This window comes from Canis lupus, chromosome 17 (genome assembly GCF_048164855.1).
Source record: "Canis lupus baileyi chromosome 17, mCanLup2.hap1, whole genome shotgun sequence".
Lineage (NCBI taxonomy): Eukaryota > Metazoa > Chordata > Mammalia > Carnivora > Canidae > Canis > Canis lupus.
The window spans coordinates 21,372,371-21,384,582 of record NC_132854.1 but is presented as its reverse complement, the minus strand read 5'-3'; positions in this window follow the sequence as shown (position 1 = coordinate 21,384,582).

Sequence of the window (12,212 nt, the reverse complement as noted above, 5' to 3'; positions counted from 1 at the left end):
GGAGGACAGGGGTAAGAAGAAGTCGTCCCAGTGGCAGAGCTTTGGAGGCATGACTAGCCACTGTGTGTATGCAAAGATAAAATACTTAAGGTAAAACTATCTGAACTCATAGACAGTAGCTGATAACTTGTTGGTTTGGATCTGAAAGAAGAACTGGAAGAATGGCATAAGGAGGCCTAGACAAAAAGACATGTGGATGTACTAGTAGTAGTACGACAAAAGTGTGAGCAATGTTGATTTTCAAGTTAATGCATAACCTGGATCATCTACTGAATACCCAGGGGACAGAAATACCACAGAGAGTTCAGTCAGCCTCTATCCCCAGTCATTGAGCATTGGGCTCCAAATTGAGTAGGCATAGGGCTATGGATGGGCCCAACAACATATCTCCTCCTTACCAACACACTGCCATTACTGAAAGTCCAAATTGTGAGCTGCAGTATCAACCCAGTATCTCAATATAAGCTTTAAAGAAATCCACCAGAAATTGTAAAGTTCATTACATTAGAGCTATTCAAACTTTTAAGGGATAGTAATTCATTGTGAATATGACCAACTTACATTTGTGTAAGGGTTTGCATTTCCCACCACAGTGCCTTCTGATAGCACACATCCAAGGGCTAAGAATATCTGCTTTACTAAGATGGGATCTACATAACATTATCCCTGTCTTGTGCAAGGAATATGCTTTTTCTTTTTTCTTTTCTTTTCTTTTCTTTTCTTTTCTTTTCTTTCTTTTCTTTTCTTTCTTTTTTCTTTTCTTTTTCTTTTTTTTCTTTTCTTTTCTTTTCTTTTCTTTTTTTCTTTCTTTCTTTTCAGATTTTATTTATTTATTCATGAGAGACACACACAGAGAGAGAGAGAGAGAGAGGCAGAGACACAGGCAGAGGGAGAAGCAGGCTCCATGCAGGGAGCTTGATGGGCTGGATCCCGGGTCTCCAGGATCAGGCTCTGGGCTAAAGGTGGTACTAAACCGCTGAGCCACCTGGGCTGCCCAAGGAATATGCTTTTCAATGAGAAGTGTAATAGCATGATCATAGGGCCTGTTGGTTATACCTTGTGATGAATCACTAAAGCCTTTATAGAAACCTTTATAGAACATTGGAAAGATCTTTTAAGGGCAATACTGAACTATCCATGAGATTAGGATACTGTCCTTCAAGGTACAACACATGCCAGGATTTAGTTGCCATAATGTGATTCTATGTCTCTGAAAAAAAAGGAATAAAATTGTCTAGAAGTCCAGGGTTGGATGTAAGAGTGTCTCCCCTCATCTTCAAGCCATGGGAGTTAATAGAAAAATGTGTACTTCCTGTCCTTACAAGTTAAAATTCAGTATATCTAGAGATCCAGGAAAACAGCAGGGGACAAATTAAGACTTCCATTGAAAATAGATGTATTGCAGCCCACATGGTCATTTTTAGATACTCATTACAGTGAGCAAGTAGGCAAGAAATGGAATAAATACTTAATCACAGGAGAAGGTAGGATATTAGATACTTAATGTGGATAGAGAGTGGCATTGTGGGTGACACTGTTTATGAACAATAAGAGCAGGTTCCGTTTGAAATCTTGCCCTGTGTATGTGAATCTGAAATCCCAGGGAATCCATGGAACACCTTTTCAGGCTCCCAAGTATAATTTAAGTGCGAATAAACAACCAACAGACAAGTGAATGGTAATCTGGGGTAGGGGCCGTCAACAATGCAGGTTACTCAGAAAAGCACCATAGACTATCATTACAGTGATTGTCCTTTTGTACTGTTCCTTTCTGGAATCATGATTAGTAACAACTTGAAAGAATCAGTATAGAGAATCCAGCGTGAAGGATGAGTGTATATAAGGCTGCAGCAGAGGCTGGTGTTGCTTTTCTATGCCTTGCCATCCCCCTTCATCAATCTGATGCACACTGCTCTCAGCCTGCAATTCTTACCAGCAACCAGCACCTTTGCCTTTGTGGGAGGGGCTCTCTTCTTCTCTCAGATCTCTTTCCCTGCAATCTTAACAGAAGTGCCTGGGAATTTACGTTGCCTCAGGGTTATTCCTGCACTAATGTCTGATTAGCATAGGAGTGCTGATCTGGACTTTACTCAACTATGTGATGTACTGTGTTATGAGCTGAGCAGAACTTAATATCACAAACTTACTTGCACTTCTTCCCTTTCCAGGCCCACTCTCCCACCATATACTGGTCTTTCCTGGAAATTCTATTTCCTCTCTAATAAACCATTTCCCTAAAATTTCTAATCGTACAGTTTCTTTCTGGGGAATTCAGTCTATGAAAAACACCAAGAATGATCTATTAAAGTCACCTTTTGAATATAATGTCCCCCATATTTATTATGAGATCAACCACAAGTTAGAGTAAAATGAACTTGAAGACAATAAAAAGGATAAATTAATAGCATCCCACAATACATAAATAGTGTTGCGCGAGCTGTGGCAACACGATCAGGGTCCTGAGGATAAGGGGATGAGGAAAATAAAAGAAAAATAAAGAGATGGGGACAGGAGGGACACAGTGGATGATGTCCAAGCAGTGCCAGCTTTATTCAAGGGTTTACAACATTTTATAGCATGAGCAAAACAAAGCCAAGAAGGTGTTTATTTTTAGCAGGTTTGTGAAACCCTCCAAAGTTCCCCTTTCTCAGCATGCAAGACAGACTCACAGGTGCCAGAAGACCTTGGTAAATAGATAAGCTTGTTGCTCCAGATGTGCATACTTCAAAGGAATATTAGGTATGGTAAACAGACCAGCAAGGACAGACAGACCCTTATTTACATTTATGACCAGGCCAGAATAAGTTGTATCTATTGTGTTATGTGGGCGATCACGTACAAGCGAGCCCTGAGAACCATTGCTCAAGCCCTTTCTCAAGTGTCAACCAACTATTCACCCTTTAGGCTCCCGAGCCTTTTGAGTGAATGAGGGACGCAAGTCCGGGCCTGGTATGGTTCAGTTACTCCAGCTAGTTCCTGGTTGCCCACAAAATAGGCTTTCATTAATGATTATTCACCTGTTTATCTTTCCCCATGCCTCCCTCCAACAATGCTTGTATAAATTGTGATGATTTCTAAAAATTCCTGACCATATTAGTGAATGGGAAAAAGAAAATTTCTCTTGACAGTTTCCTTTGACCTGACTATAACATTCATAGATAGAAAATACCCACTTTATAAAACTGTAAATGAAGCTAGTTGAATGTAAAATTGAGGTAAGTCCTCTTTGACATATTTTCCACAAATCTTTGAAATATGTTCATGCAAAGACTAAATGTCTAGCTTTCTTCTATTAAAAATTTTACTATAAATCTTTAATATGTACACAGAGGCAAGTGGAAAATTTCAAACTATGACCCTCAAGAAATTAAACCTTACTGATATGAGGATAATTGAAACACCTCTAAGGTACCTTTCTTCCTCTTATATTTTACCTTGTCAACTTTATTGAGGAATACTTCACATATAATAAACTACATCTATTCAAAATGTGTGATTTGGTGAGTCTTGAGAGTTGCAGAAACCTGTGAAATAGGTAACAAAGTCAAGATACAGAACATTTCAATCACCCCAAGAGTTTTCTCATGTTGGTTTCAGTCTCATCTCTCTCTGGCCCAAGCATGTGTAACCATTGATCTGCTTTCTGTTACTATAATTAACATTTTTATGTAAATGGAATCATAATATGCACAATTATTTTGTGACTGGCTTCTTTGACATGACTTTGAGATTCATCTGTGTTGTTTGGTGTAACACTAGTCATGCTTACGTATCATCTAGAGTCCATGTGAATGCATCATCCAGCTTTTCCCATAGGGGGATGCCTTTCCCAACCTGAAAATTAGAGGGGCCATGAGAGGTAAAGAGGCATTTATTTGGGAGCAAAGAATTGCAATTTAGGAAACATGAATTCTAGCAGAAACCCAAATAGTGTACTGCTTGTGGGATAAAAGCAAAGTGTTTTTATGAGGAAAAGGAAGGGGGATAATTACATGAGTTGAAAGAAAGTTTTTTTATGAGGGTGAACAGGCTAAGCTGCTCTGAATCATACTGATTGACCACTGACTCCATCTTCAGAATGTCTACAGCCATCAGTCTCATGATTGAGATGTCTTTTCTGCTGACTTCTCAAGCAGTGGCATAAAACAATTGCCGTTTTGCCCAGGCCAAAGGTTTTGGACCAATTCAGACAAAGGCAAGTAAGGCAGTTTCTCTGTAGTGGCTGCTCCAGTCATGTCAGTTTTTCACACCTGGCACAACTACAGTAGGATATAAAAATACGCCATAATGTATTTAAGTAGACTATATACCTTATTCAGTTTTCATCATTTCTTTACAGGCATTCATGTTAGTGCATGTGCATAGTTCTGTGCAGTTTCACCCACTGTATGGATTTGTGTAACCAGCAACAAAGTTGAGATGTAGAATTATTCTATCACCATACAAAAATCCTTCATATTCTCACCCCATCCCCATCCCCCACCATCCATTTTTCTTGGAAACCACTGTTTAGTTCTCTTTCTCTATAATTTTGTTATTTCAGTAATGTTACATAAATGGAATCCTGGAGCATATAATCTTTTAAGATTGACTCTTTTTCACGGAAGCTGATGCTTTGAGATCCACCCTGGTGCTTTAATCTATCAACAGTTCATTCCTTTTTACTATTGACCAGTGCCCTGTCCTATGCATACTATGTCCTTTGTTGACCTCTTGATGAACATTTATATTATTTACAAATTTAGCCATCTTGATTAAAGGTATTATGAATATCCATGTATAGGTATTTGAGTTGAATATATTTTCATTTTTCTTTGTTAGATATCTTTAGTGGGATCTCTTGCTAACTTTATATGAAACTACTAAACTTTTTCAATATCCATGTATAGGTATTTGAGTCGAATATATTTTCATTTTTCTTTGTTAAATATCTTCCAGTGGGATCTCTTGGTAACTTTATACAAAACTACTAAACTTTTCCAAAGTGAAAGTATGGCTTTACTTTTTAACCATTAGTGGTTTGTTGATCTCATTACTGAGTCATTTTGAATTGCAATACTTTCTCCCTTTATATGGTTTACTTTTTCTCTTTGTTACTGGTAACATTAAAAGCATTTTTTTTTTCATTTTCAAAAATCTCAAGTTGTGTATTTTTCTTCACATTTTGATTTTACTGTGTCTTATATGAGAAACATATGTATCAGAGAGACATTTCTGATGTTTTCTTCTAGGATATTTTAGTTTCAAATTTCATGATTAGGATAATGAGTAAATTAGAAAAAAATATGGTGTAAGCTAAGTGTCAGTAGTTCCTTTTATACCATTGTACTCTGTTTTGAAAGTCTTTCTTCTTCACATGTTGAATTATGTGGTAACTTTGTAAAAAAAAAAATGAACATGTATGTGTGGCTCTGTTGCTAGACTTCCATCAATTTCATTTTTAATTTTTTATGCTTTGTGTAATCTTGAAGTTAGGTAGAGTAATTTTAGTTTCTCAAATTTGCTTTGGTGTTATATTTTCATAAAAGCTGTAACATCAGCATGTCAGTTTAAATCAGAATGCTTCTTGGATTTGTATGGAATTTGCCTGAATATATTGGTCATTTTGTAAAATTGAAATCTTACAAAATTCCAAACTATGGATATTGTGTCTCTTCAATTATTTAAGTCTTTATTGTATTTCAGCCTTCTATAGTTTGCAATGTGTGCATTAAAAAAATAGAAATATTTCATTTTTTTTTCTTTTTTTTTTTTTTTTTTTTTTTAAATTAAGGGCATATTCCCTACAGATGCTTAGAGGTTTACAGTGTTTTTTTTTTTTTTAACAGTTTATTTTTTATTTATTTATGATAGTCACAGAGAGAGAGAGAGAGAGAGAGAGAGAGAGAGAGGCAGAGACACAGGCAGAGGGAGAAGCAGGCTCCATGCACCGGGAGCCCGACGTGGGATTCGATCCCGGGTCTCCAGGATCGTGCCCTGGGCCAAAGGCAGGCGCCAAACCGCTGCGCCACCCAGGGATCCCAAATATTTCATTTTTTGACACCACTGTGGATCAAATTGTTCTTTTATTTCATTTACCTAATTTTTTATTTTACATAAGATTACAACTGAGCTTTGTATGTGAACCTTGTAACCTGACGTTGTAAACTTTATTAGTTCTGTTGTTTTATAGAATCCTGTAAATTTCATGCAAAAGAAGTCATATCAGATACAACTGAGAGTTTTAACTTTTCAATTTTTGTAGCCCCTTCCTTCCTTTCTTCCTTTTTTCCTTCCACCTTATCTGAAAGGCTAATAATGGTGATATAATGGTGTGTAGAAATGAACAGACATTCTTGTTTATACATTGTCTTGATAGGAGATCATTGCACTTATTTTGTTATAATTTTTTGTGTATGGCCTTTATTAGATAAAGGAAATTCCATTCCATTAGTTTTATGAGAGTCTTTTGTCATGAATGTGTGGAATTTTATCAAATCCTTTTCTGAGCCTTTAAAAATGATAATGTGATTTTTCTCTTTTTCTGTTAATAGACTGTTACATAATGCGATATTTGCCTATTAAATCAACCTTGCATTCCTGAGATAAACCTCACTTATTCAATGTTCATATATTGCTTTATTCTAATAGTTAAATTTTGTTAAAGGTTATCCATCTATAGTCTTGAGGGATATTCGTTTGAAATTTGGTCTTGTTTTGCTTTTCTTAACATGGCTTGTTTCTGGTAACAGCGTAATGGTGATTTTATAAAATGATCTAAAATGTATTAATTTTATGCAGTTTGAAATATTTTCTAAATATTCTAAGTAAATTACTCCTTGGAGATGGTTGTTGTTGTTGTTGTTTTGACCCATACATTATTCCAAAGTATGAAGGATAATTTCCAAACATTCGAAATTTTGCCAGTTTCCTTATTATTAATTAACTACCTCTGTATAACATCAAATCTTTTACATTTTCTAAGTCTTTTGTTGTTGTTTTTTGTTGTTCTTTTTGGTCTGGCATGTTTATGTTGGTTAATGTACCGTGTGCACCTTATAAAACTATTCTGCCTCTGTTGTTTATTGTGTTTTATATCTGTCAATCAAACCAAGACAGTTGATAGTGTTGTTTAAATACTCTATTTTATTTTTCTAATTGTTTTGACTATTCATGCTTTTACCTGATAAGGGAGGAGTGTTAAAATGTCCACTATGTGCACTTATTTATTTCTCCCATTGGTTCTTTCAATTTTTTTTTGAGTGATCATGTTCTCTAATTAGGTATATACCTATTTATGATACTTAAATCTTGGTGAAAGAAATGATTTTTTTAAGGTATTATTTATTTTAGAGACAGAGCAGGGTGGGAGTGGGCAGAGGGGGAGAGAGAATTTTGAAGCAGACTCTCTGCCAAGCACAGAGCCTAATGTGGGGCTCAGTCCCAGGACTCCAAGATCATGACCTGAGCTAAAACCAAGAGTCAGGTGTTTAACCAACTGAGCCACCTAGTCACCTCGAAAAGTGATTCTTTTATTATGAAATTGTTCTTTCTTTTTAGTACTCTTTGTCACCAAGTTTATTTCATTTGATGTTACTATAGCCATTTAAGCATTTCTATGCTTATGGTTTACATTTTATGTACATGTTTTCCATTCTATCATTTTTAGTTTATTTCTATCTTAATATTTAAAATGAATTCTTCTATAATACATAATTGGGTATTATGTTTTTATCTATTTAAATGTTATTTATTTTTATTAACTTACTAAAGGAAATCTGATCATAAAAATATCTTACAACCCTTTTGACAATATCTTTTTTTATTGAGGTATAGTTTACACACAACTTTTATTAGTTTCAGGTGAACAGCATAGTGATTCAACATGTCTGTCTTTTAACTGCAGGATTTAGTTAATTATCATGTAATTTAATTATTGATGTGATTTAATTTATATTAATCATTTAGTATTTGTTTACTATTATTTTTTCATATTATGATATTTTAAATTATGTAACTATTTTAATTTAGCTTATATATTAGCATATTTAACTATACAGATTTAATAATTTAATAATTACTCTAGGGAGTGCAATATTCTACTTACGTGTTCAGTTTATCCAGAAACTAAACATAAAATATAGAAACCCTGATATTATATGAGTCCTTCACCCTGCTATCCTCTATGCTGTATTTGATATATGTATTATATCGACATCTATTATATACCCCATAATAACATTTCATAATTTTTGTTTTGAACAGTCATATATATTTTAATAAGAAATATATAACATTTTATTCACATATTTACCATTTCCAAAATTTTTTCTCAGTCTTGAAGATTTAGTTTCCTTTTAGTTTCATTTAACTTCAGGTTGAAAAACTTTTAGCATTTCTTATGTTACTAGTATGGTACAAGATGTTACTTTACTTTTCTTTTATCTGAATATACCTGTCATTGATGTTATCTTGAAGTATATTTTTGCCAGATCTAGAAAAAATCAGAGCTCTTTTTTCTTCTTTAAGTGTCTCAAAAATATTGCACCAAAGACTTTTGGCCTTCATTGTTTCTGAACAGAAGTATAAGTGATATTCATCATTTTATCATTTTTCTCTGGCTTCTGTCAAGATTTTTCTTTATCTTTGGTTTCTAGATGTTACCTTTGATTTATCTAGATGATATCTTCTTCAAATTTATCCTATTGAGGTTTGCTGAGCTCTTGGAAATATAAAGCAATGTCTTTCTAAACTTTGGGGAAGTCTCTGTTGATTGTTTTATCATTTATATTTTTTGTCTCATTTTCTCTCTTATGTTCAAAGTGATATTGTCCCAAAGCCTATGAAGCTATATTTATATATTTCATCAATCTTATTTTTCTTACTCAAGTTGGATACTTTATCTTTCTTTACTTTCTGTGACTTTTTTCTTTCATCTTCCTTCTATTTTATTTCAGACATGTTTTCAATTCTAAAATTTCCTTATATTTCTTTGCTGACATTTTTAAATTTAAATTCACTAAAATCACATATTACTTTATCACACTGAGTATGATTATAATAGCTACTTTAAATGTTTTTCTTATCTGTATCATTTTAGGATTGGTATCTGTTGATTGTCTTGAAACTGAAGAATGGATTATGGTTCCTGGGGCTTTATATTTTGAGTCTTGCATTATTGTGTCACTGATATAATAAATGATATATTGTGGAGATTTGGAATTGTCTTAATTGCTCCAAATAGTATTGATTAAAAAAAATCATTATTGGTGGAAATTAACTTGTTTTAATTCAAATTACAGACTCTCATGCCTGAACTGAAGAGCAGTTTAGAATTCACTTAAGTTATTTCAGTTATTTTTGCATGATATTTAGTCTTCCTCACACATGGTATATTGATACATTTATTAGGTCTGTTGTAATTTCTCTAAGTAATATTTTCAGATTACAAATCCTGCACAACATTTATCAGATTTATCCCTAAGTAATTTATATTTTGATACTATTATAAATGACATATTAAAAATTAGCAATTTCCAATTGTTTGGAAATTGAATTTTTGAATAGTGATCCTGTACTCTGCATACAAGCTGAACTCACTTAATGGTTCTTGTAGTTTATTTATGACATTCATCAGATTATTAACATAAATAGTCATGCTATTTATCAATAAAGAGCTTGACTTATTTCTTTATAATTTTTATAATTTTTATTTGCTTATTACACTGAAAACTTCAATGATAAATAAAATGGTGACAATAGGTATCCTTACTCTGCTTTTAATATTAGAGGCAAAAATTAGAGCTTTTCAAAATTAGGTATGATCTTTATACTAGGATTTTTGTAGATGCTCTGTATTGAGGATGTTTCCTTTTAGTTCAAGTTTCCTGAGGTTTTTTTTTTTTTTTTAATAATCTCTACACACAATGTGGAGCTTAACTTACAAACCCAAGATCAAGAGTCACATACTCTACTGACTGAGCCAGCCAGATGCCCCTTGCTCAGAATTTTGTTAGGTATAACTGTTAAACTTTGTCAAATGCTTTTTATGCATCTACTAAGATGCAGACCTTCTGTGAATATTAATTTGGTGAATTACATAGATGATTTTTTTTACTGTTAACCTAACTTTTCTGGGACAAAATATGTTTGACTATGATATTTTATCACTTTTATATATTAGCTTTGGTTTACTATTTTTTTAAAAAAATTCTGCATCTTTCTTCATGAGAGGTATTCATATGAAATTTTGTTACTATCTTATTTTGGTATCATGAAATAGTGGCCTTTGTAGAATGAGGTGAGAATTCTTCATTTAATTTCAATTTCATTACAGAGGTGGCAAACAATTCATATTATTTCATCATTAAATATTTCATAGGATTAAATAGTGAAGATATTCACTATTCAATCCCAGGATCCCAAGATCATGACTTGAGCCAAAGGCAGACAATCTACTGAACCACCCAGGCACCCCTAGATTTTCTTATTTACTCTTGCAGTTTCTGTAAATTCTGACCACACTATTTTTTTTCTTTTTTTTTTTTCTGACATGTATCATCTAACAATTTATTTGATATTCTTAGCTACATTTTGGTTTCATTGGTTTTCACCGATGAAATGTTCTTTGATTTCTACCCTGATCTTTATTTTCTTTCTTCCTCCTATTTTTGGTTTCAAATGAATTTATCTTTCTGTTACTGAATTTTATTTTAATATTGTTGTGATTATAGAACATACTTTGTATGACATAAATCTTTTAATGAAATTGCAATCTGTAGTATAACTCAGACTACAGTGTAACCATCAGAAGATTTTCTGTGCTTTTAAAACCTATTTATATTCATTTCCTTGGGTAAAGTTTTCTGTAATGCCTATTAGTTTAAATTGTTTTTTAGAGTTGTTCAGATCTTCTATATATTTCTGATTTTCTGTCTAATTGTATCAGTTACTGACATTGAAAATAATGGAAGAAATTTAGTTTCTAATCAGAATAACAGGTTAGCTAAATTCTGTCACTTTGTTCTTTGTTTATATAAAAGGTTGTCATATATATACATATTAAATATTTGCATGAAAAGGAGATAGAATAATTGACTTAGAATATTAAGCCAGAAATTAGCTGTGCCACTTCTAGCTATTCAGGCTTGAGAAGTTTGTTTACCTTTTATTTATTAATTGGCAGTTTAAAAAGTATTTTTCCAAAGAGTTTAGAAGAATAGAAAGAGACAAGTATCTCACATATAGGGTACACTGAATACATTTTAGTTAATTTTGGACCATTTTTTTTTACAATATAATATAAAGTTATATTATTTAATCATATTCTACACAATAATAATGTCTTTTAAATCTCATATAGAATCTTTATTTTATCCTTATAATTCAAGTGATAAAATTTAAGTACAATAAGATTAAATGACTTGCCTAAGGTTAGGTAGTTACTAAGATAAGAAATGATTAATAGAACTCAAGTTTCCTACTGCAAAGTATATTTTAGTTGACACCTTTCTAGGTATAAATATACTCCTTAGTTAAGAAAGATAAAATTAATATATTTATGTGTTTTCAGAATTAACAAAATATAGGGGCACCTGGTGGTTTAGTCACTTAGGTGTCTAACTCTTGGTTTCAGTTCAGGTCATGATCTCAGGGCTTGTGAGATGGAGCCCCACATGGGGCTTTGCACTCAGTAGAGTCTGCTTGGGAATCTTTCTCCTTCCCCTCACCCCTTTGCTCATACCCACTTTCTTCTCTCTAAAATAAATAAATAGATAATAAATAAATAAATAATTAATTAAATAAATAAAATTCAGTCTTTAAAAAAAAAAGTTGACAATATATAGATTTAGAGATGAAGATGGTCTCATACTAGGGTTTGTTAAGTCTCTGTGAGCCAAAACAGTCATACCAATTGTTAAATTACTTAAATTCATCCCCAGACAATTTATAAAATATATACAGCTTCAGCTCCCACATTACTCTTATCTCATTGATCTATTCCCTCCCTGTAGACCCCCCAGGAGATCCTTGTTAACATTTGCTATCACAAAATACTTCCAGGAGTCTCTTTCAACGTGCAGATAACAATGGGTAGTATCATTTGTCTGTTTCTGCCACTAGATATCACTAAATATTTTTAATATCACTCAATTTACAAATGGGTGTAGGAACAGGTGGATACCTTTTTTGTGATATCATGCTGGAAATTCCTACAAAATTAGCTGATTCAG